The sequence below is a fragment of the Pleurodeles waltl genome, chromosome 3_1, assembly GCF_031143425.1.
Source record: "Pleurodeles waltl isolate 20211129_DDA chromosome 3_1, aPleWal1.hap1.20221129, whole genome shotgun sequence".
Lineage (NCBI taxonomy): Eukaryota > Metazoa > Chordata > Amphibia > Caudata > Salamandridae > Pleurodeles > Pleurodeles waltl.
The window spans coordinates 842,186,360-842,208,418 of record NC_090440.1 but is presented as its reverse complement, the minus strand read 5'-3'; the positions used below and the strand labels follow the sequence as shown (position 1 = coordinate 842,208,418).

Sequence of the window (22,059 nt, the reverse complement as noted above, 5' to 3'; positions counted from 1 at the left end):
AGGGAATAAAATCACAAGGGGGGCATTCACAGGCTGCCTTTATATAGGTTTGAACACTTTACTTCTGATTATCCATACTGCATATAAAAATTTGGAGACAGCCACTACCACAATCAAGATTTCTTACTACAACAGCATCCCCTCCCTGGGTGACCTCGGGCTTGTTCCAAAATTTTCCTAGACCCACATCAAGCCAGGTTTTTTTAGCACCATTAACCAACCCACTCCACCTACCCTGTTGCCCACAATAACATCCCTCAAACCCTCATTAAGATGGCACAGTTCCTCAGTACTCCACACTTGGATCCAATACAACAAGGATTTTAGCAAGAGCATGGTCTCTAATTCATGGATTCCTAGATCTAAACACAGCAGAACAAATGGGGTGCCCTTTCCCAATGCTAATAGACCCCTACAGAAGTTATTTTCTCCTGTACACAAGGGACTACTGTAGTGTTGGAATAACCACATAGTTCTGCCCCATAAAGTGCCCCCCCCCTGGGTTGCACCTCATAAACTTCTACTGCTGGATGGGCGGGAAACCAGGCCAATTATTTTGCAAATTTTTGCATGGTACCTGTCCGCTGTTACACAATAAGGGTATTTTTAGTTACGTTTAGTAGTCAAGCTCCTGCACCCTTTTGAGTGCCTCGCCAGCAAACCTAAGAACTCATTTTATCCTGCCTTTCTAAAAAAACACCATATATGTGGTCTTGATGATGTTAATTTCAAGGCCAAAATCTCTGCAAAACTGGTTGAAACTATCTACCAAATTCTGTACCCTCCCCTCCAGGTTTTGGACAACAACAATATGTCTGCATAGAGGTATGCTGGTATTTTTTCTCCTGAACCTATATACTTCATTTTGGTGTCGTAACATAGGTTTTGGGGGTCAAGTATACATATAGCGACAGAAAATAGCTCCTCAGTGCAACCCATCCGCCATTTTCCACAACGAGGGCTATAATAGAGGAAGAAGAGACATATGTAGAAATGAAACAAATAATAATGATTCTTAATCCTTTTATGTATACACTAGACAATGTTTATGATCTGAATATGGGAAAAAAATAATGTTTATAATTCCTGTTTTAGACACATTTTCATAATTCACTTAATTTACTTGTTTTAGCAATCGCTGATGGTACAATAGCAGAATATTGAACATCTAAGAGGAGCATATTGACAGGGACATCTTTTTGTAGCACACTTTTTTGCAAGAACGTATACGTGTAAGTTCAATGGGTAGAGGGTTTAGAAATGTCGTAGGTTTTAGCACCACATCAATATCTTCCCAACCAAATTGACATAGATCTTTTTCTACATATGCATGTTAGAAAACATTTACACATCCTCTCATCGGTTAAAATTTAATGTGTCTAGGCACTGAATATGACGTTGATGAAAGGCAGAACTGATCTCTTGAACTCACTGTCCCGAAGATCGTCAAATGCATGACAAAACTCATTTTTCACATACGCACAAGGTATATTTCTATGTTTTTAAAGTCACATTCTTCTTCTATCTCAGCAAATCCTTTTAGAAACTTCACAGGTTCATCAGTTAAAGCTCCAAGCTTTGTTCCAATTTTGCTCATAGTATCATCACCCATAAGAATATGTGCCTTGATAGGAACGATGGGCATCTGTGGGTCAAGTTTCTTGTACAGAACATGAAGTGGGATTAAGTGTCTTTTCTCGTCTGTCCCGTAACGTATCAATAACTCTGACACTCCTTGACTTATGAACATTGCAACAAATCTAAGTAGCACAATAATAACATCTGTGTCATTTGATAGTACAAGGACTCTATTGAGACCATTTCGAACAGCCTACTCAACATGTGACACAACACGAAGGTCAGCTTCCTCCAATTTGCAGTTAAGTTCTTGAACAATATGGCCCATACCTTTTGACCATATTTCTGAAGGCACCGTCCCCTCATTTACAGTCATTTCACTTGCAATAATTGGAAATTCAGTGTTCACTGAAGCATCAGCAATGTTTTTGTGAGTTAACATCTCCAAGTTCATCGTGTTCGATGTTGATGATCAGAATTTATCAAGTTGCACAGATTAAGGTGTCAAATTTTTTATGCAGGCAAGGTCAATTGTTCCACTTGTAGACATTCGTCTGATTATCTCACATTCTTTGACAGATAGTTCAAGATAACTGTCAAAGAAAATGTGCGGTTCTTGCTAGGTACACACTGACTTTGATATATGTAGAACAGTTTGAACAACCTCTCCCACGTTTTGCATGAATGAAATCTTGACCATTTTCAATTGTGACATATAGTCCACAGCAACAGCAGTTTCCTATGAGGACACCTTTTTTAACGAAATTCTTCAGGTGAAAGTGTTTTTTTCTACCTCTTGACGAGTTTGTGCGTCCCTAGTTTGGATGCAGCAACTCCATCAACTAATGCTTTAGTTGGAAAAAGATCATGCAACAGAATGTCCTTGGTAAATTCACCCCTTTCTTTTGCTACATCCAATTTTCTATGTGCTTACAAAAGTTTTTTTTTAACCTGCTTTGTAGTGGCTGGTTGGACGAAACTCTTGCTATGGCAGATAAAGCTTGGACATAGCTTTAGTGATTATGTCAAACAGTTTTTTCGCTTTCAATACAAATCTCTCCTGCTTCAGTTCAGTATATAGTTTCTATACATGTTGCAGGACATCTAGTTATCCACATATTTTTGGCCATGAAGTTATATAGCCGCACAGGCTCAGCCATTTCAAAGGGGTTTCCTTGCTGCTGCATGAAATGAAGAAGGCTGTCAACGTGTTTATTAAAATCTTCCCCTCCCTTTCCCTCAAGTTCATGGTGAGGAACAGTTTCATGATGATCCATAAAAATTTGAATTTGTCATCTCTCTGAAAACATTGAAATAGAAAGGACTTCATGGTAAACTAGCTGCCACTGAGCAACATATACACTTTTACGTGTCTGACCAAAAATTCCCTTGGAGCTTTTCTGTGATCTCTGGATCGTCTGTTCCAGTTTCATATCTGGAGCAATATTGAAGCTTCCCTCACTGTCTTTCATCACAAAATGTCTTTGGATTCTTTGACAAACTCTACAAATTTAGGGGCATATTTAGGAAAAGTAGCACACACAGTGCAGCTACACTTTCCTTGCACCCCTTAGTGCCCCCATAACGCCACCATGTGTGCGCCATATTTAAAATACGACACACCATGGCGGTAATTAGGGGACTAGCATCAGAATTTTTTATGCTAGTCTGGTGCTTTGCAGGATTAGCGTAAAAAATTTTGACGCTAATACTGTAAAGCACCCAGAGGCCCATGATAACCAATGGAAGCCTCCTTTTAATTCCTTTTCTGAGCAGGCGTTAAAAGTGCCGAAAAAAATGGTGCAAGGAAATCTCTTAGCCTCGTTGTGCATTATGTCTTTTGAATGAAGTGCACCCTGTGCCTTGTCACTTCTGAGATAAGATATGAAAAACCTAATTTGTCATTCTTGTTCCAGAAAGCATTCCAGCACATTTTTTCTATAGTCTCAGATATGATCAGCATACCTTTTAATGAATTAACAGAATGAGTTCCGTTCAAAACAGACTGGACTGTTTTGCTTGCAAAGATTTCAACCTCAATAAGTGCATCGTCTATGTCACATCCACTTAGATAACTTCCTGCACTCTGCAACGCAATTTTTGGCTTGTGGAAAATGACCATCATTGTATAAAGATCATCAAAATCTACTGGTTTGCTCATAACAATGACAGTTACAATACGGAAAACACCTTCATCACAGAAAATTGGCAGTATAGGCTAGTCTTCAAGCTGAGCATTCATAGTTTGGATATTTTGTAGAGCTGAGTGTACTGTTGCATAGTTTGTGACTAGAGACTAGAGATGATATTACTGGTAAAACGTAACCCTCTTCAGTGGGACTTTTCTTCATCCTTCAGTCTGGAACGAATAAGCGATTTAATAATAATCAGCTTTGCGGACTGCAGCATCAGGTAGAAGAAATATGTCCTCAGCCACTTTGAAACTTTCTGGTAGGCTGGGACGTATTGATGGCTTGTAGTGATTTTGCACATGTTGGCAAGGCAGTTGGGTTACAAGTTTTCAGCTTCATTTGTTAATGCCTACAGCTGACACAGCTTGTTTTCTGGCAGCTATTTCATTGGTACAGACTTGAAAAAGCACCATGGTAGTATCATGTGTGCTGGATGTTCCAAAGAAGAGCTGTCATCAAAATCAAAATTAGAGCAGTAATCGTAAATCCAATCCTGGTAAGGTGACTTGGAAGTGATTGCTGTCAATTTCACAATTTTTACACAATGAGCTGCTAATAAGTTCCTGCTCCATACTATGTCATTATAACTCGTTGATCCACCATTTCTATTCATTGAGTGATTAGCTCTCTACTTTTGCACTTGTCATAGATTGTGTGGGCAGTCATCATGTGTAGCAGAGTTTTCTTTTTGCCTTGATGTAATTCATGGAACATGATTTGGAAAAGACAATACATTCGCACAACATAAGCCTGTTGGTTCATGGGATTGTTTTCCACTTCTTCACTTATATCTTCAAAGCCATCATCAGCTTATGTTCTGAGCTCAAGAACTTCAGTTTGTAACAGTTTTGCTTTGCTGATATTAACAATGATGTAAAAAAAAAAGTTAAGACAACATCAGCCATTCTTGTTGCTTCCCATGATCTGCGCAGCTCTGGGGCATCACATCATTTGTCATTAATTCCAAAATCTAAATCTTTCAGGTCATTTCTTAAAATGGTTCCTGTTGATTTTACTGTATACTCTGATCGTATTTTGGCAGCAAGAGCTTCAGGAGTCAAATCAGCGGAGAACACCATAAGTGGCTCATTCTTTTTGTTAGACTGACAAAAACTGATTCTTTAATTGTACATTCTCACGAGAAAAATCTTAATGTCATTATTATGGATCTATTCAGTTTCATTAATGTTGACCATTATTTATCTGATCTCACTGAGTGTGAACCTGTAGCCAGCATTCAAGAGTGGCTTTAAAACTTAATTTGCTTTTTCAAAGAGTGCAAATCTAACTGAAGGCTGGCAGTTGAGATGCTGCTGGGAGCTCATTGTACATTCATATTTTTGAATGTATGCATGCATGCAGTTTGAGTAGGCATACACATCCAATGCAAATATATTCACCTTGCTATTTAGATCTGCTACTGAGCTGAAAACTTCATCTTGGAAGAAACTAGCTGCAGATAAATACATGTTTGCCCTTTGAGACTCACATACTCTGTACTTTGGTCTTTCCTTAATACCTTTGGCCCTTATTCTGGCTAACCCACAGATAACACACTGAAGATCCTCTGCTTTCTGATCAGTTGTTAAAGGTGGGCGAGGGGTAATTGTTGATCTTCTAGGTGGATAGGCACTGGGTTTGATTGTCGTCGCTTTTTCAGAAGACTTGGATTCTTATTGTGATTCACTGGTTTCTGATATTTTTTTTACAAATTTTCTTAGGCTTTTTCCATTGTTACGACTTGTAGCACTTGTTGTTACAATGAAAAAATATTTAATCCTCTTTCCCATCAGTTTCAATCTTGTGTGAACTTCTTTTTGCTGCATTTCTGCAGTATCTCAAACACACTTCTGTCCAGCTGCAATTGATGTTAGCTTTTCTTTTGGATTAATTTGGCATATGACACATTTTCCTTTGTTGAAGGAGTCCTCAGATTTTGTAGTTAGCAACACTCTGTCAGGAGGTAAAGATCCTCTGCTGCCACCTGCTTCACTCATGTTTACAAATTTGAATCAACTGAAAACTTGAAACAAAAACAATATTAAAATAAATTAACAATGTGATGGCTAAAACACATCAATATAAAGACATCATTTTGAAAAATGGCAGAATGGTTCCTCTGAGGAGTTATTTTCTGTCTGCATAAGACTACTTGACCCCAAAACCTATGTTTTGACACCAACATGAAATATATAGGTCTCATGGTTCCTGAAATATTACCTGATCACTGCAACACATTTTACATCTTCCTTTTTTAAACATTTTTTAAAATGTCATCCAGAAAAAATCAGCCCGGGTTAGCAATGTCTACCCAAGCTAATTGTTTTCTGTAATGATAGAAAAACACAAACGAAAAATGAAAATCTATGGACAACAATTTTATTATGGAGGTATATCAAGAGGCCACGACTATTATAATTATTAACAGATTCTAATTTTGGTGATCATAAACACCACCCAAAATGTACAGCTTTTTGGCCAAATCCCATCTCCTTAGTCTTCTCCGAGGTTACCACTAGCTTTTTACAGTCTTCTCTAAACCACTGCACTCTACCCAATATACTCTACACCACTTTATTCAAAACCAATGCACTGTACACTACTGCACTCTCTGCCAACTACTCTGTATCACCTCACTCTGTGCCACTATATTCTACTCTGTAACACTTTACACCACTGCACTCTACACCACTGAAGACTATGCCACTCTACAGCATTGTGATCTATGTCACTGCACTCTATGCCACTCTATTCTACTCAGCACCACTGTACTGTATGTCACTGCTCTCTACAGAACTCTTCTCTGCAACACTCTACACCACTGCTGGCTATGCCAATGCACTCTATGCCGAAGCCCTTTGTACCACTGCAGTCCACTCTACTCTACTCTGCTAGACTGCACTCTCCCCCACTGACCTCTATCCTACTCTGCACCACTGCACTCTGTGGCACTGCACTCTACTCTGCACCACTGCACTCCATGTCACTGCACTCTGCACCACTCTACTCTACTCCTGTGCACTCTATCCTGCACCAAACCACTTTATCCTGCACCACTTCACTCTACTCTGAAACAATCTACTCTATACAACTGCACTCTACACCTCAGCACTCTATGTCACTACACTCTGCACCATTCCACTCTGCACCATTGCACTCTTCACCACTCCAATTTATGCTGCACCACTCCACTCTACTCTGAACCACTCTACTCTGCACTAGTATTCTATGCCACTCTACCTAGTCTAGGCCACAACATTCTGCACCAATACACTCTACACCATTTTACTCAAACGCAATGCACTCTAAGCTGCTATGATCTATGCCAATCTACTCTGCACCACTGTACTTTACACCACTTCAACCCAGGCCCCTCTCTCTATTAAACTCTACTCCACTCTATGCCACTACGTTCTAATCCACTCTATGGCACTCTTCGACACTATTCTACTCTACGAGCTCTAGTCAACTTCCTTTATGCCACTCCATGCCACTTTACTCCACTCTTTTCCATGACCCATTACCTCATTCTAATATTCCACTCTACACCTCTCCAGTACTCCACTCTACACCATTTCACTTCATGCCACTCTAAGCCACTACTGTCTGACACTCTATGCCACTCTATTCTATGAAACTCTACTCCAATCTGACACTCTACACCACTCATCTATACAACACTCTACTTAGCTCTACGCCTTTCCACTCTACAACACACTACTCATTCCATGCCACTCCACAACACTATGCCACTGCACTCCATGCCACTCTATGACACTCCACTCCATGCATCTCAACTATACGTTACACCACTCCACGCCTCTCTACGCCACTCCATAACACTCCACTCTACACCATGACACTTTACTTTACGACACTCCACTCCATGCCCCTCTCCTTTACTCCACTTTTAGCCAAATAAAACCTATTGGCTTTGCCAATGCTTGTATTGCTCTGATCTGATGTTGATTCCTCATATAAAATCACCCCCTGGAGTTTCCTGCTGTGTCTTGTTACATTTTCTGCATTCCTCCTAAAGTGTGCCTCTGAAGGCGGTCTTGATTCTTTCCAGGGCATGGTATCTTTTTTGGTAAAACTAAATAAAGAAATGTTGCAAAAACACAATTGTATAGACTTCAAAATTCAATATGTGATCAACTAATTTGAAGAACTTAAATCGTAAGATTGACAAGTAAAGCTTATAAAACAAATTTCAGTTTTTCTTCATAACCATTATGTTAACAAAACAGAAAAAACATATCACAAGAACGTCTTGAAGCCACAATCCACATTAAGCTTTTTAAAAGCGCGCCAGTGCGTCATTGCGCATGGTGAAAGGAAATCGTTGCCTAGACTTCAGAAAAGTTGGAGCTAAGATAAAATGGGCGAAAAGGCAAGTTGCACGTGGAATGAATGAGCTTCCAGTCCTGGGCTCCATTATAGAGTAAATAGCCGCTCTTTACAGAAAATCCCCACCTATGCAGAGCTATCTGAATCTCACTCCTGGGGCACAGACTGGCTGCTCTGAATGTGACTTCTGACACATGGCAGGGGCTGGCAGACTAGATATAATACCTGGGGAAATGTATGGGATGCCTGTCTGAATCTCACATCTGAGACGTGGCACAGACTGGCTGACTGGATCTTAGTTGTGGTTTTGCCGTAGATCGGGCATCTTCGTATCTTGTGGAGAATGGGAAGGACAAGGTAGGCAGCGTCGAACCACACCCCAGGAGAGTGCCACAGGTTGGAAGCACAAATGTCGCCCTTCAGGGGGATGGCAATGACAGGCAGCTCTACATCTCATCCACGCAGGGAGCCAAAGACATAAACGCTTGAATTGTACTCCTACGGAATGGCACGGAGTGCCTGCCATGGTGAGCTACAGTTGCAAACGATATACAGCGTGCAATCCATACTATCCGGTTAATTAGTGACATCAGTTCAAATGTAATGCTTATGGCCCACACTAATACTAAGATCATAACACTCAGCAATTCATACAGGCTACATCATAACTCCCTTGCACTGCTTAGTCCTCTTACACTAACAGGATACATAGCTCCTACAGGTCCCAGTACTGTACCAGTACATAAAACAGTCATCAGCAACTGGCCAGTCATGAAACAATTGAAGAGCTCTGGCACATGCTATGTACCAGTCAGGGGTTTCCCATACTCCACCACTGCTTATCCCAACCCGCCACATAGCATGACCGCTATTAAACATCTCACAATGACATTCCTAGCATATCTCCACACCACTTTTCTTTCAAACATGCTTACTAATTAGCATAAAGGTTAATAAGAATAGCATATTGGACATTCCATCAAAGTAATTAGCTCAGTAGGCTGTGATCGTAAGAAATACCATCGAGAGACTTACAGAGCTGCTCAAAGCTGCCATCCTCCTGAAAGCCATGAACTGTGCACCTCTCTCACACACCTCTCCATTCCCCACACTGCTAAGTGCTGTGTCCTATAACACATTCACCGCATCTCGGTGGTCATCACTCAGGACTTGGAAATACTTCCCACACAGGATCAAAAAACAAAGACAACTCTCTTCCAACTACACACCCACATGGTGTAGCGTAGTACCCAAGTAGGCAACAGCAGCGGTTCCTCTGTAATAAATGTATTTTATTGCCATTTTATTTTTGATGCTTTTTGCCAGGAGACAGCGTGCGAGAGCAGGACATGGCCAGTGTGTCACTGCTGCCAATGACTGGCAGCAGCGAGGAGTGGCCACTTCAGTTTGAAGTGCACATGCAGGTTTGGCCAGCTACCCTGCTATGGCCAAACCGACAAGCGGAATTCAAACCTCTCCAACCGGGCTGTCTTGGATAGCTCGGTTGGAGAGCAGGTACAGGCATGCTGTGCCTTATGGAGCGTGGAGCAGGCCCTTTCCAGCGAATCAAGATGCTTTTTTTCATGCTGCTTAACAGCATGAAAACAGCGCTTTGATTGGATGAGAGAGTTGGCTCTGGGCTTCACACTCGGAGGATGTTCTGCAGAACATCGAGTAAAGCAAGTTTTTTCTTTAGATTTATGTTATGTGTAGCTTTTTGTGTGCGTTTTTCGTGCCCCTCCAATTTAATTTGCTACCAACCGCCACTGGTAGGCAAATGCTTCAGTGCCCCACATTTGAGTACTAAGTGCTATATGAATGTTGCAGTTCAATACAACCTCACTCCTCGTGGGAGGGACGGGCTAGCTTTTCTCGAATTTCATTAATTGACTTTAACCCAAACTGGTTGTCAATAAGCCCACTGTTGTTACATATTTTAAAAGTACGTGGCTAAATATCTTTCATATCGTGTCACAACCTTGTCTTTTTAATCTGACTCATGGGAATTGGCCACCTGCAACCTCCCAGTCCCATTCATAGGCATGCAGCATATGCTGGCAATTCTGATACTCGCTTCTCGAGGATGCCCAAAGTTAGGGACCAGAGTGTCTCTCATGGCACTGACTGCCACCCCTGACCGTCACAGTCTGGGGATTGAACAGACTGCCAGACCCGCCTGCTGAATCTGGAGGATGGCAACTCTGAGTGCAACATTTGCAGCATGGCAGAGTGGCAGCTCTGAATTTTACTCTTACATGATAACACTTTTGAGCACTCCATAGTGTCACTCTTGAAAGGTGACACGGGCTGACAGCCTCGAGTTTCTGTCTCAGAATACTGCAGACTGGCAACTCAGATAGCACGGGCACATAGACCTTAGTCTCTCTCAGATGATGGTCAAAGCCTGCCAGTGTGGAGTACAGCTCTTGGAGAATGGCATATGCGGGCAGCCCTAGGTTTCACCAAAGGATTAGCACAGAATGTCAGCCCTCGGTTTCACTCAATGATTGGCACAGAATGGCAGCCCTGAGTGCTCTCAGAGCATGGAACACACTGGCAGTCCTGAGTGCCTCTCAGAGGATGGCACAGTCTGGCAGCCCTGAGTGCCTCTTAGCTGGTGGCATGGACTGGGAGCCCAAGTGTGCCTCTCAGAGTATGGCACAGACTTGCGGACCTGGGTGCCCCTTAAAAAGATGGCACAGAATAGCAGACCTGAGTGCCTTTTGGGTGATTGCATAGATTGGCAGCCCTCACTGCCTCTCAGGTGGTGGCACAGACTGGCAGCCAGGGTTAGATTGGGGCCACAATTAGGCCCGGGCAGTCAAACAAAAGTGGCCCACATTCCCAGATCGCAACCTTTCGCAAAACACTGTTTAGTTAGGAGCATGGACCTAATGTTCATAAACATTTGCGGTACTAAAAGTATTTGAAACCTTATAGGGCCTGTGACTTTTGTCAAGACTGGAAACAAAATTATTCCACATTATTCTCTTCGGTGTTCTTGGAATAGTTCTCACCCTGAGATTCCCTGAGAGTCCTCTTCATCCTTAGGCCTTTTACGCTCACCCCTGGCTTTTAGATATGTGCAGTACTTTTACACTACTTAAGAGAGGTCCTGTAGTGAAACTGGCAAAAGGTGCATCGTTATTTTTTTTAACCTGCAGGTAACATCATGCTTAAGTTCTAACAAATGGAATGATGCTAGTGTATAAATACAAAAACAATATGCAGTGTCACTTTCCTCACACTTTTATATAGCATAAACTTGACACAGGAGTGTTGGGGAGCTTTACAAGAGCACCAGATAACAACACAGAAGGTCAGATTAATTTCTTTGGAGGCTCAGGTGAATTATGTGATTTGCCCAGGATCACAGGATGCTGAGCTGATGCTGGGACTTAAACATGGTTTCTCAGTTTCAAAGTCTGCTAAGGCCACAACCTCTCTCTGTTGACTGCAGGAGGATATGGGCCAGGCAAAGAAGAACAGCAGAAACTAATTTACCCCACCATGTTCTATGGAGGAGAGGGGACAAAAATCAACTGCAGAGTTACTTCTCTGCCTCTTACCAACCCCCACTGCCCAACTCTCAGGTCCTCTCCCCTGCCCCAGTCCTCTGCAAAACAAGTGGTAACTGCTTACCATTGGGAGCTCTGTCACACCTGGAGCGAGTCAGCGGGGGCATGGTGTGACAGCTGGGGCAGCCCATTGTCATTCTTCCTATGACAATTAGCCGGCTGCCCTGACATCATTTGATGGGGAAAGGTTCTGTATTTATATTTAATAAAAGCTAATATAAGAGGCTTTCACTTTGTGCACTTGGTGGCGCCTGAGAGGGCCAAAGCTGGTTGCACTGGTTAACAGACACAAAAACGGGCCCATTAACTGACCTCAGGCACAGGCCCATCGGCCGATGCCCATTGCCCGCCTTGCCAATCCGAGGCTGCTGGGAGCCCTGAGTGCCTTGGAGTATTTCACATACTGGCAGCTCTGAGTGCCTCTCAGATTATGTCACTTGCTGACAGTACTAAAGCCCTTTGAATCCTGAATTGTCCCTGAGCCGGTAAGACCAGGAGGTTACTTCCCTTTGTGTGAACGGTTGCCACTAGTAACTAGGATACTCTTAAAAGGAGCAGGCGAGCGAGCGAGAGTTTCACTCGACAGAGACGCTCCCTGTTCGTGTCTTCACAGCAGCACAGCAGGACGCAGGTATGTTCTGGCTCAGCGGGATCCTCAATATGGGAACAGGGCCAAAGGGCCATTATAAGGTCCATTGGGGCGCGGTTAGCAAAGACTTCTGGGTTAAGGCCCCCATCTCCTATATCGATGGAATGAAGATGGTCCCCAGCAAAGTAACCTGCTTGTTTGAGGAGTAAAAGACAGATATCACTTGGGGAGCAGAGGGCCCCTTACCCCTCCCAGGCCCGGTGCCTCTGCGCTACAGACTGCAGCTAGACGCTAGGCACTTAGCAGACGTGAGAGAAAGACTTAAACAGAGTCTCAAAAGTGAAAGAGCTGGGAGAAGACGGAGCATCAGATCTTTATCGAGTACTTTTGTCTGAGTCTTTGCGCTTCTTCTGCTGTTAAGGCTTGTTCCACAGCGCCTAGACAGCTCTGCTGTCCCAGGCATGTGCTTGTAAGTTCTACAGAATCGGGTAGAGAGCTGTGCAGGCTCGACCTAGGCCCATATTTATACTCTCTTTGCCCCGCTTTTGCGCCCACTTTTTGACGCAAAAGCGGCGCAAACTTACAAAATACAATTGTATTTTGTAAGTTTGCGCCGCTTTTGCGTCAAAACATGACGCAAATGCGGCGCTAAAAAAGTATAAATACGGGATAGTCTTATATGTTCTGCAGCGCCCGGCGGATATCTCTGCTGTCTGAGACCTGGACTTGTACATTTTGTGCAAGAGAGAGAGCTCTGCGTTGCCAAAGCCTATACTGCTTCTGTCAAAAGCAAGTATCAGTAAGATTAGTGCGACCTAGCAAATAGCTGTGCTGTGCCATCTGAAACCAAAGCCTGTCTCTCTTAAGGGACAGCTCTGCTTTATATTAAGACCTGAGCTTACTTCCCGACCCTGCACATGCGCACGCAGAGAAACCTTAATTCTAGCTCTGTTGTTCAAAAGCTACGGCCTAGAACCTCGCTGTGTAAACCTAGCTCTGCTCTTTTGTGCTAACCAAGGTAAGGAAAGTACGAGTAGCCATAGAGATTGCTCTCTTATGCGAATATGTGAAATGTGAGCTTTTGCCCGAAGGTTCGTGTCTTCTGACGGACAGCCCTAATGTATTACGTCAAATCTCAAACCTATTTGCATATTTAACTTAAGCATGCAGAAGCAAATAGGATTTTTAAAAAGAGCAAAACGTTTTTTTCTATTCTTTTGTTCTTTTTAAATGCAAATTTTGGACTCATAAAAGCTATTTCTTATTTTACATGAAGGTTTTTAGTGTGATTTATCAGGAGGGGTGGAGCAGGTATGGTACATGGCAAGAAGACCATTGTCTAGGTTTGTGAAAAAAAAAAAACATTTCTGGGGGTTTACAGACTCGTTATTTAATACCACTTTAGCCCTATGAAACTGTCCGACGTTTAATTCTTTAAAGGCAGCAGTAAGGGTCAGATGTAGCAAAGGTTTTTCCCATTCTGTGTCTATGGGAAAAAGTGTTCGTACATATGGCCCTAAATCCCTTGCCAGGATCCAAATGGGTGGGAGCACAGCCTCTGCCTCCTTCCCCAAAGTGGCTTCTCGTAACCATTTTGGAAGTGGTTGCAAAGGCTGTACTTCCTTGAAAGGGGCTTACTTCTGACCTTTTCAGAAGTAGAACGTGGTTAGCAAGTTCATTTTGATTTAATGGTTTCTTTTTTTGCGTGCAAAAATATGTTTGCATATTTTCACATGCAAAATGGGAGTCACAAACGTTTTCCTCGAGTACTCCTGGAATATTGTGGCAGGTTTCCAGGTGCAAGCCGGAAAACATTTGAGAATTGCAAATTGGCAATCAGAACCGATGCGGTTTCTAACTTCTCTGGAGAATCAGACCCAGGGCCCATGGGTGTGTGTATACTGTTGGACCCGAATGCTATGCGAGTCATGGGCGCCTGGACCTTTATGTTATTTGACATCGCATTGCATCCTTCGGTTTTCTCTCTTTTTTTCTTTTGCAGTTTTTATATGGCACGAGCTCTTTACACGAGCACCAGTTACATTACACAATAACACATTTATTCATTTGAAACACCACTTTAAAATCATTGGTTAGTTCTTCTTTATAGCCATAACAGTGATAACATAGTGGTCAGTATCAATACTTGACTTTGAGTGCCATTTTCCATCATCTCAGCAAAATCTCACTACAGGGGAGGACTGGGCTATAGGGAAATGTTGGTCCTGGCGCTTTTAGCGGGGTCATCCCAAACTTCTTGCCTTCTTTCTCCTATTTTTTCTGACCTGTTTTTGTTGGCTTTAGGACTCTGGGTACTTTACCACTGTTGACCATTGCTAACGTGCAAGTGCCCTCTGTCTAAATGGTATTGGTGATTGGTTTATCCATGATTGGCTTATTTGATTTACTAAGAAGTCCCTAGTATAATGTACCATGTGTGCTCAGGGCCTGTAAATCAAATGCTACTAGTGGGCCTGCAGCACTGATTGTGCCACCCACATGAGAAGCCCTGTAAACATGGCTCAGACCTGCCACTGCAGCATCTGTGTGTGCAATTGTTACCTGCCATTTCGACCTGGCAAGTGCACCAACTTGCCAGGCCCAAACCTTCCCATTTATTACATGTAGGTCACTCCTAAGGTAGGCCCAAGGCAGCCCAATGGGTAGGGTGTAGTGTATTTGAAAACTAGGACATGTACTAGTGTGTTTTACATGTCCTGATTGTGAAATACTGCTAAATTTGTTTTTCATTATTGCAAGACCTATCTCTCCCATAGGGTAACATGGGGATTGTCTTGAAATATCTTTTAAGTGCAATTTCCCATTGTGCGAAGATAGAGATATGGAGTTTGGGGTCTCTGAACTCACAATTTAAAAATACATCTTTTGGTGAAGTTGATTTTTAAATTGTAAGTTTGTGAATGGCAATTTTATGAAATTGGCCATTTTCTTGCTTAACCATTCTGTGCCTCTGCCTGTAGAATACACATCTGGGTCAGGATGACAGTTGGGCTGCTTGTAAATTTACTCTAGACAGTCACACAAAGGGTGCTGAGATGTGCCCTACATATCCTGATGGGTCTTCCTGGGCTAGAGTAGTGGGAGGAGATGACACTTGCAGCTGAATAGGGCTGTGCCTGTCCTTGCACAAAGTGTCACAATCTGAATGGTTCTTACCGCTATTATCTGTCAACCTCGAGGTACCACCTGGTCTCTTGCTGGTTCTGGACTGACCAAGGTAAGGGCGACCCTTTCCAGTAGCCACGGTGCTGCTGATAGAGTAACACCAGGCAGACTGTGACCTCCAGAAGGAGTCCCAGAGGAAAAAAAAACAATCCTAGAAAAAACCTCAGAAGCAAGGAACTCCTGAAAAAGAAGCAAGAAAAAAGAGAAGCATAATATGAACTAGAAACAGCAAATAATCACTGGATACAGGAGCGAGGAGCACCACCAGAATGAAAGCATTTGCAACGCAAGGAACAGAAGACCAACTGTGCTTATATATTGACAAACAGGAAGTGACATGCAGGAAGTTCTGAAGACACCATCTTGAATTGGGAAAAGCCACATGAGAGTGAATGGAAAAATAGCCATGGTGTAAAAGAGGAAGCAAAGCATGCAGGGAAGAAAACACAGACTCTGAAGAGGAAGAAGAAAAGATGGCTAAGAGAGAAATCATAAAGAAAGAGAAAACAAGAAAAAAGACAGAAAAAATAGGTAAGAGAGATTATAAGGGCAAAAGGTGGGTGCAGTGCGAAGCAGCACCCAAAGAAAGATGTGCCGGTTGCGCTGTGGACCGAAAAATAGGCAGCGGCCCAAAACGCGGCTCAAAACGTGGGCTGCGGCAGAAACACCCATCCAGGACATGGACCGCCAATCTGACCGCGGTCCGCAAGTGGGGCACTGCAAGTCGTCACAGCGTCACAGTAGGTCTCCTTTCCGAAGCCCCAAGCTTGTCCGGAAAATGCTGAAAAAAGGTACGGACCAATCGAGGAGCATGGACAGAGGAGGCATCTTCCCACGAACAGTCACTAATGGTATAGCCTTTCAAGCGAAAGAAAAACTGGAGACGATTCCAAAAAATGCGTGAATCGCGTATCTCCTGTACTTCATACTCAGGATGACCATCAACCAAAAGAGGAGGAGGACCATGGGCAGTTCTCTGGTAGGTATCTGGAACAAAAGGCTTGAATTGGGATACGTGAAAAACAGGATGCACTTTCCAAGTCAATGGCAGACGAAGTCGAACAGAGACTGGATTAATCACATCCAAAACTCGAAAAGGCCCATAGTAACGAGGTTTGAACTTGTTCTGAGATAAGTGAAAAGGCAGAAATTTAGAAGAAAGCCAGACCTTGTCCCCGGGATGAAAAGATGGAGTAGTATTACGCCGAGCATCAGCCGCCTTCTTCATATATCATTTTGTGGCCAAGAGATTGGCACGTATCAGGTTCTGGACCTGATGGAGATGACGAGCAAATGAGGTAACTGCAGGCACAGGGGAGTCCTTAGGAGTGACATTAGGAAAAGCAGTAGAGTGAAAGCCATAAGTGCAAAAGAAAGGTGTAGACTTAGTTGCACTATGGACTGTATTGTTATAAGAAAACTCAGCCAATGATAGGTAAGAAGACCAATTATTTTGAGTTGCATACAAAAACAGCACAAATATTGCTGGAGTCCTTGGTTTAGGCGTTCTGTTTGACCATTGGTCTGCAGATGGAAGCCGAAAGATTGGGCCACATCAATATGTGAAAATTTACAAAACTCTCTCCAAAAGCAGGATACATATTGAGGTTCCCGATCAGAAATAATTACTTGAGGAAGACCATATAATCGAAATATATGTTGTATAAAGGCTTGACTAATTTCTTTAGCGGTGGGTAATTTCTTGAGGGCTGAAAAATGAGCCATCTTAGTAAAGGAGTCTACTATAACCATTATGACCTGATAACTCGCAGAAGATGGCAAAGAACATATAAAATCTGTGGTTAATGTATGCCATGGAATGGATGGTATTGGAAAGGGCATCAATAGACCTGCTGGCTTAGTCTGAGGTGTTTTAATTTGAGCACACACTGGGCAAGATCTTACATATGTTTCGGCATCAGACTTTAACGTGGGCCACCAAAAAGAGCGAAGGAGTAGTTCCTGTGTGTTCTTAATTCCACGATGTCCAGCAATAGGAGAGTCATGACACATTGGCAAAGCTTCTGTCTGTACTTTCTTAGTGGGCAAAAATATGGTGTTTTTATGAAAGTAATATTCCTGATGCTTCTGTAAGTGGGATAGATAAAAAATTGGATGTTCAAAGTTATCATCGTCTTGTTTTTGAAGTAACATGCCTTCAATGGCTCGATCTGAATTGTCCGTGACCACAATACATTTTTTAGTAGTGTCAGGATGACAGAGTATCGGGGCTTGGGTAAAGGCACGCTTTAGAGTCTGAAAAGCCTTTTCTGCTTCTTCTGTCCAAATGAAGCCCTTCTTTAGGCCTTCTTTTTTGATGGTCTGGGTTATACATCCTTGTTGTTGGGCAAAGTCCTTTGCAAATTGCCTATAGAAATTGGACAACCCTAAGAAGCACTGTGTTTCTTTGACAGAAGTAGGAGAAGGCCAATCTAATATGGCTTGTACCTTTTCTGGGTCCATGGCGATTCCAACTGGATTGATATGAAAACCTAGAAATTGAACTTTGGTCATGTTAAACTCACACTTCTCCGGTTTACAGTAGAAATTATTTTGTAGGAGTCTTTCCAAAACTTGAAGAACATGTTTAGTGTGTTGTTCGGGACTACAAGAATATATTAGAATGTCATCTAGATAGACTACGACACTCTGGTTCAAAAGATCAGAGAAAACTAAATCCACAATTCTTTGGAAGATGGAAGGTGCCTTGGTAAGACCAAAAGGCATGACACGATATTCAAAGAGGCCCAACGGGGTACAAAAATCAGTCTTCCATTCCACCTTCCTTAATTCGTAAGAGATGATAGGCACCCCTTAGGTCTAGCTTAGTGAATATTGTAGCTCCTTGGACTGCTTCCAAAACATCCTTAACAAGGAGTAAGGGATACCTATCCTTAATGGTAATCTTATTTAACTCTCAAAAGTCTATACAGGGGGGAGATCTTTAGTCTTCATAGGTACAAAGAAAAGAGGAGCCCCAGCAGGTGATGAAGAGGGAGCAATCAATCCACTTTGTAGATTTTCCTCTATGTATTCCTTGAGTACCTTCTTTTCCTGTTCTGATAGGGAATACATTCTTCCAAATGGGACCACTTCCCCAGGTATCAAAGGAATAGAGCAGTCATAGTCCCTATGAGGAGGCAAAATGGGTCTTTGAGGTTTCTGGAATACGTCAGAGTACCCCTGATAGCATCTGGGTACCCCTTGAATCACATTATTAGTACTGCTTGCTTCGTTAAAGGAAAATATGGACCCTTTTGAGAACAATAGGAGGCAGTAGAATAGCAATGCAACTGACAAAAGTGAGATGAAAGTGATATAGTCTGTGTCACCCAGTTTATATATGAATTGTGTCTTGCCAGCCAAGGAATACCCCAAATCATATTATGGTTAGGGGAAGATATCAGGTCAAAGGCCACATGTTCCTTAGGTCTTCTGAATTGCAGGCAAAGGTTGGGTGTGGTATCAACCACTGGTCCAGAAGTTAGAGGAGAGCCATCTACCATTTGGACATGTTCTGGGATGTCTTTAGGAACACAAGGTATTCCTTTTTCTTTAGCCCTTTAGCGAAGCAGCACCCAAAGAAAGATGTACTGGTCGCGCTGTGGTCCCAAAAACAGGCAGCGGCCCGAAACACGGCTCAAAACACGGCCCGCCGAAGAAACGTCTGTCCAGGACACGGGCCACCAATCTGACCTCAGTCCGCAAGTGGGGCTCCGCAGGTCCTTGCGGCATCACACAAAGCAGTCCCTAACCCCCTGGAGTTTGTCTGGGGCCAGGGCAGGAAAGGCAGGGTCTTGTGAACTACAAAGACTTTCCTTTGCAGTTTGCCTACCTCAAAGGCAGAAATGAATATAAGTATTGGACCTCTGAGACCACAACTTTAGAATATTTCTGAACAGAGGATATTCTGCCAGGAAGAAGAGCTAAATGCCGTAGTGGGGACTGCCACTCTGCCTGCTGCTTTGCTGTGCTGGCCTGCTGCTTGCTGCTTCTGTCCTAGGACTGAAAGGGCTAGACTTTGCTTTCTGTATCTTGCGTCCAAAGGTTCTAAAAAGGGCCTGGAGCGAGCTTGCCTCCTGTTAATAAGTCTCACGGACATCAAAGACTTCGTCTGCCAGCACATGAGCTCTCTTGCTGAGAGTCCTAACTCGCCAAGTGGTGCCAAATACAATTCCTGGGCCCTTGGGAGTGAGTTTTGGGGTTACCCAGAAGAAACCAAGTACATCGATTCCAGAGTGACTGCAGAACTGACTCTGCTGTCCCACTCCACGCCGGTGCCTGCACTGGAGCTATGGTCCCCGCTTAGTTCAATGACCACGACCAATGCCGCCAGCCCGACGCTGCTGCAGCGCCTCTGAAGTCCAACCACAGCATGAGTCCTGAGGGCAGTGTCACTGACATCCATGACACTCAACTCCGCTGCAGCACCTGTGTAATCATGACACTGCGAAGTCGACGCCTCGAGTCTAGGCCAGCTGGATTCATCAACCTCACCGGATCACAAGGAACCAATGCCTTGCCACCAACACCGCTTCACCTCCCCTTCAACCCTAAGGAACCAATGCATCACCTCCCCTGCCTAGCAGTAAGGAATTGACACCGTGCCTCCCTGGTAGCAGTAGGGAACACGTGCTCCAGCAATGCCTCACCTTCCTGACTCTGTGCAATGTCTTTGTTTCCTAGTTTTCCAAAGGTACTGTACCTGGGGCCCTGACAACTCGGTGACCGGCTTGCACTCTCTCCCGAGTAACGTCGGACTGTTGGGGACAACTCCATCAAGACATCGTGATAGTTATTGTGTTTCTAAGCACTTTACTGAGATTTAATGTTTAAAAAATTGTATCTTTGCTTGTGTATGTTGGATTTTTGTCATTTTGGTCTTGTTTTACTCAGATTGATATTGGCCTTTGTCTAAACTGGTATGGAGTAGTTTTGTGGTGTTTTCACTGTGTTACTCTGTGTGAGTGTGTGTGGTTGTGAGTGTGTGTGTGTGTGTGTGTACAAATACTTTACCCATTGCTTCTGATATAAGCCTGACTGCTCCTGCAAAGCTACCAAAGAGGTGAGCAGGAGTGATCTTATCTCTGTGACTCCCTTAGCCTGACTTGCGTGAGGGTCCCTACTTGGACAGGGTGCAAACCACTGCCAACTCAACACACCATTTCTAACAGGCAATCAGGTAGCAACTGACAGGCTGGTCTGAAACGTTAGTGTGGATGTTTTATGGCCGTTTGTGTGCCTGTTTTATGGTCTGCTGGGCCGTTTTGAGGTGACAGCCTACCAGACAGCACAGTTGTCAGCTACACAAAAGACATCTTCTGGAGCTTCAGAAAGTTGACCTGGGAATGCATTCTGTTGTTGCTTGCCATTGTCTTTGTGGTTTGCAACTCACGTTCCCTGGCTTTTATTTGCTGGTTTGTTTGCTTGAGGCTGTACAGCTTGAGTTCATACCTTCCCATGCAATTGAAGTGTTCACTGTATTGTTCCACAAGCTTCTTTTCTGTTGACAGGCCTTTAAATCTTGTTCTTATCTCGTCAGGTTTGTTGGCATTCGTGTGCTTTCTGTAAAAAGGCCTGTAAATCCTGTTCTTATCTCCACACATTTGCAGTGCATTCAAAGACCGAGGTCAAGTGCCAGCTGCTGTCTTCCAAGGGGCTTGTTTACATGGATTCTGCTAATTGAATTTTTAGTCTCCAGTTTCAAATTCTTTGACATTTACAGTATGGTTTAAAATGTCAATTGTACATTTAGCCAGTTTATATATATACACTTTATTGTTCTGTTAATATTAGATCATTTTCTAATCAGTCACGGACCCCTGAGGAGGCTTCGAAGACCCCATAGGTCCCCAGACCACAGGTTGGGAACCACTGCACTGCCCTATCTGTAATCTGAAATAAATACATTGTGCAAAGATGTGACGAGCCAAAACAGGAAAAAAGGAGTATTGCCTTCAAGAGACACTGGTGATGCACATGTAGCATACTCTTTCCAGCTGTAACTCATCCATTGCACTGAGCATTATAAAATACCTTATAGTATGAAACAAGCATTAGCAAAGCAAATAGGTCTCACCTATGTGAGATCTATTGGCTTTGCCAATGTTTCTTAGCCATGTTCCAGCATGGCTGAAATTAAGGAAAAAAAGCTCTATAGCAGAGCCAGTGTTGACCACGTCATAGCAATTTTGTTTTACACTTTGAGCCATGCTGCACTGAAGCCAGCTCTGTTGTAAAATATGGCAAAAACAATTTGACAAAGCAGATTGATCTCGCATAGGTGAGACCTATAGGCTTTGCCAATGCTTGTTTAGTTTGAACCCACCAGAGAGTTGCGCTGTCTGGTTTGCTAAAGACATCTTGGGGACATTCAGAGAGCTTCCGTCAAAATGCATTATGTCCGTTGTTTTCCATTGGTTTTGTGGTTTGTAACTCACATTTTCTGGCTTTCTATTTGCTGACTTTATTTGTTTTAGGCTATCCAGGCTGAGTTTTTCACTCCCAAGGAGCAAAGACTTTTCACACTGTTAGAAATGGGGTCTTTTTTTTGGCAGTCAGGTTACCCCCTGACCAAGCAAGGACC

The 22,059-nt window shown here is 43.1% G+C and overlaps 1 protein-coding gene across 1 annotated transcript in view; it reads left to right on the top strand.

The window, feature by feature from the left end:
* Positions 1–12,252: 12,252 nt before the first annotated feature.
* LOC138284690 (3-galactosyl-N-acetylglucosaminide 4-alpha-L-fucosyltransferase FUT3-like) overlaps positions 12,253–22,059 on the top strand; it is a 75,295-nt gene continuing 65,488 nt past the window's right edge. The window contains exon 1 of the mRNA XM_069223765.1: positions 12,253–12,329. The gene's annotated coding sequence lies outside the window, so the exon portion shown is untranslated. The remainder of the gene's footprint in view (positions 12,330–22,059) is intronic.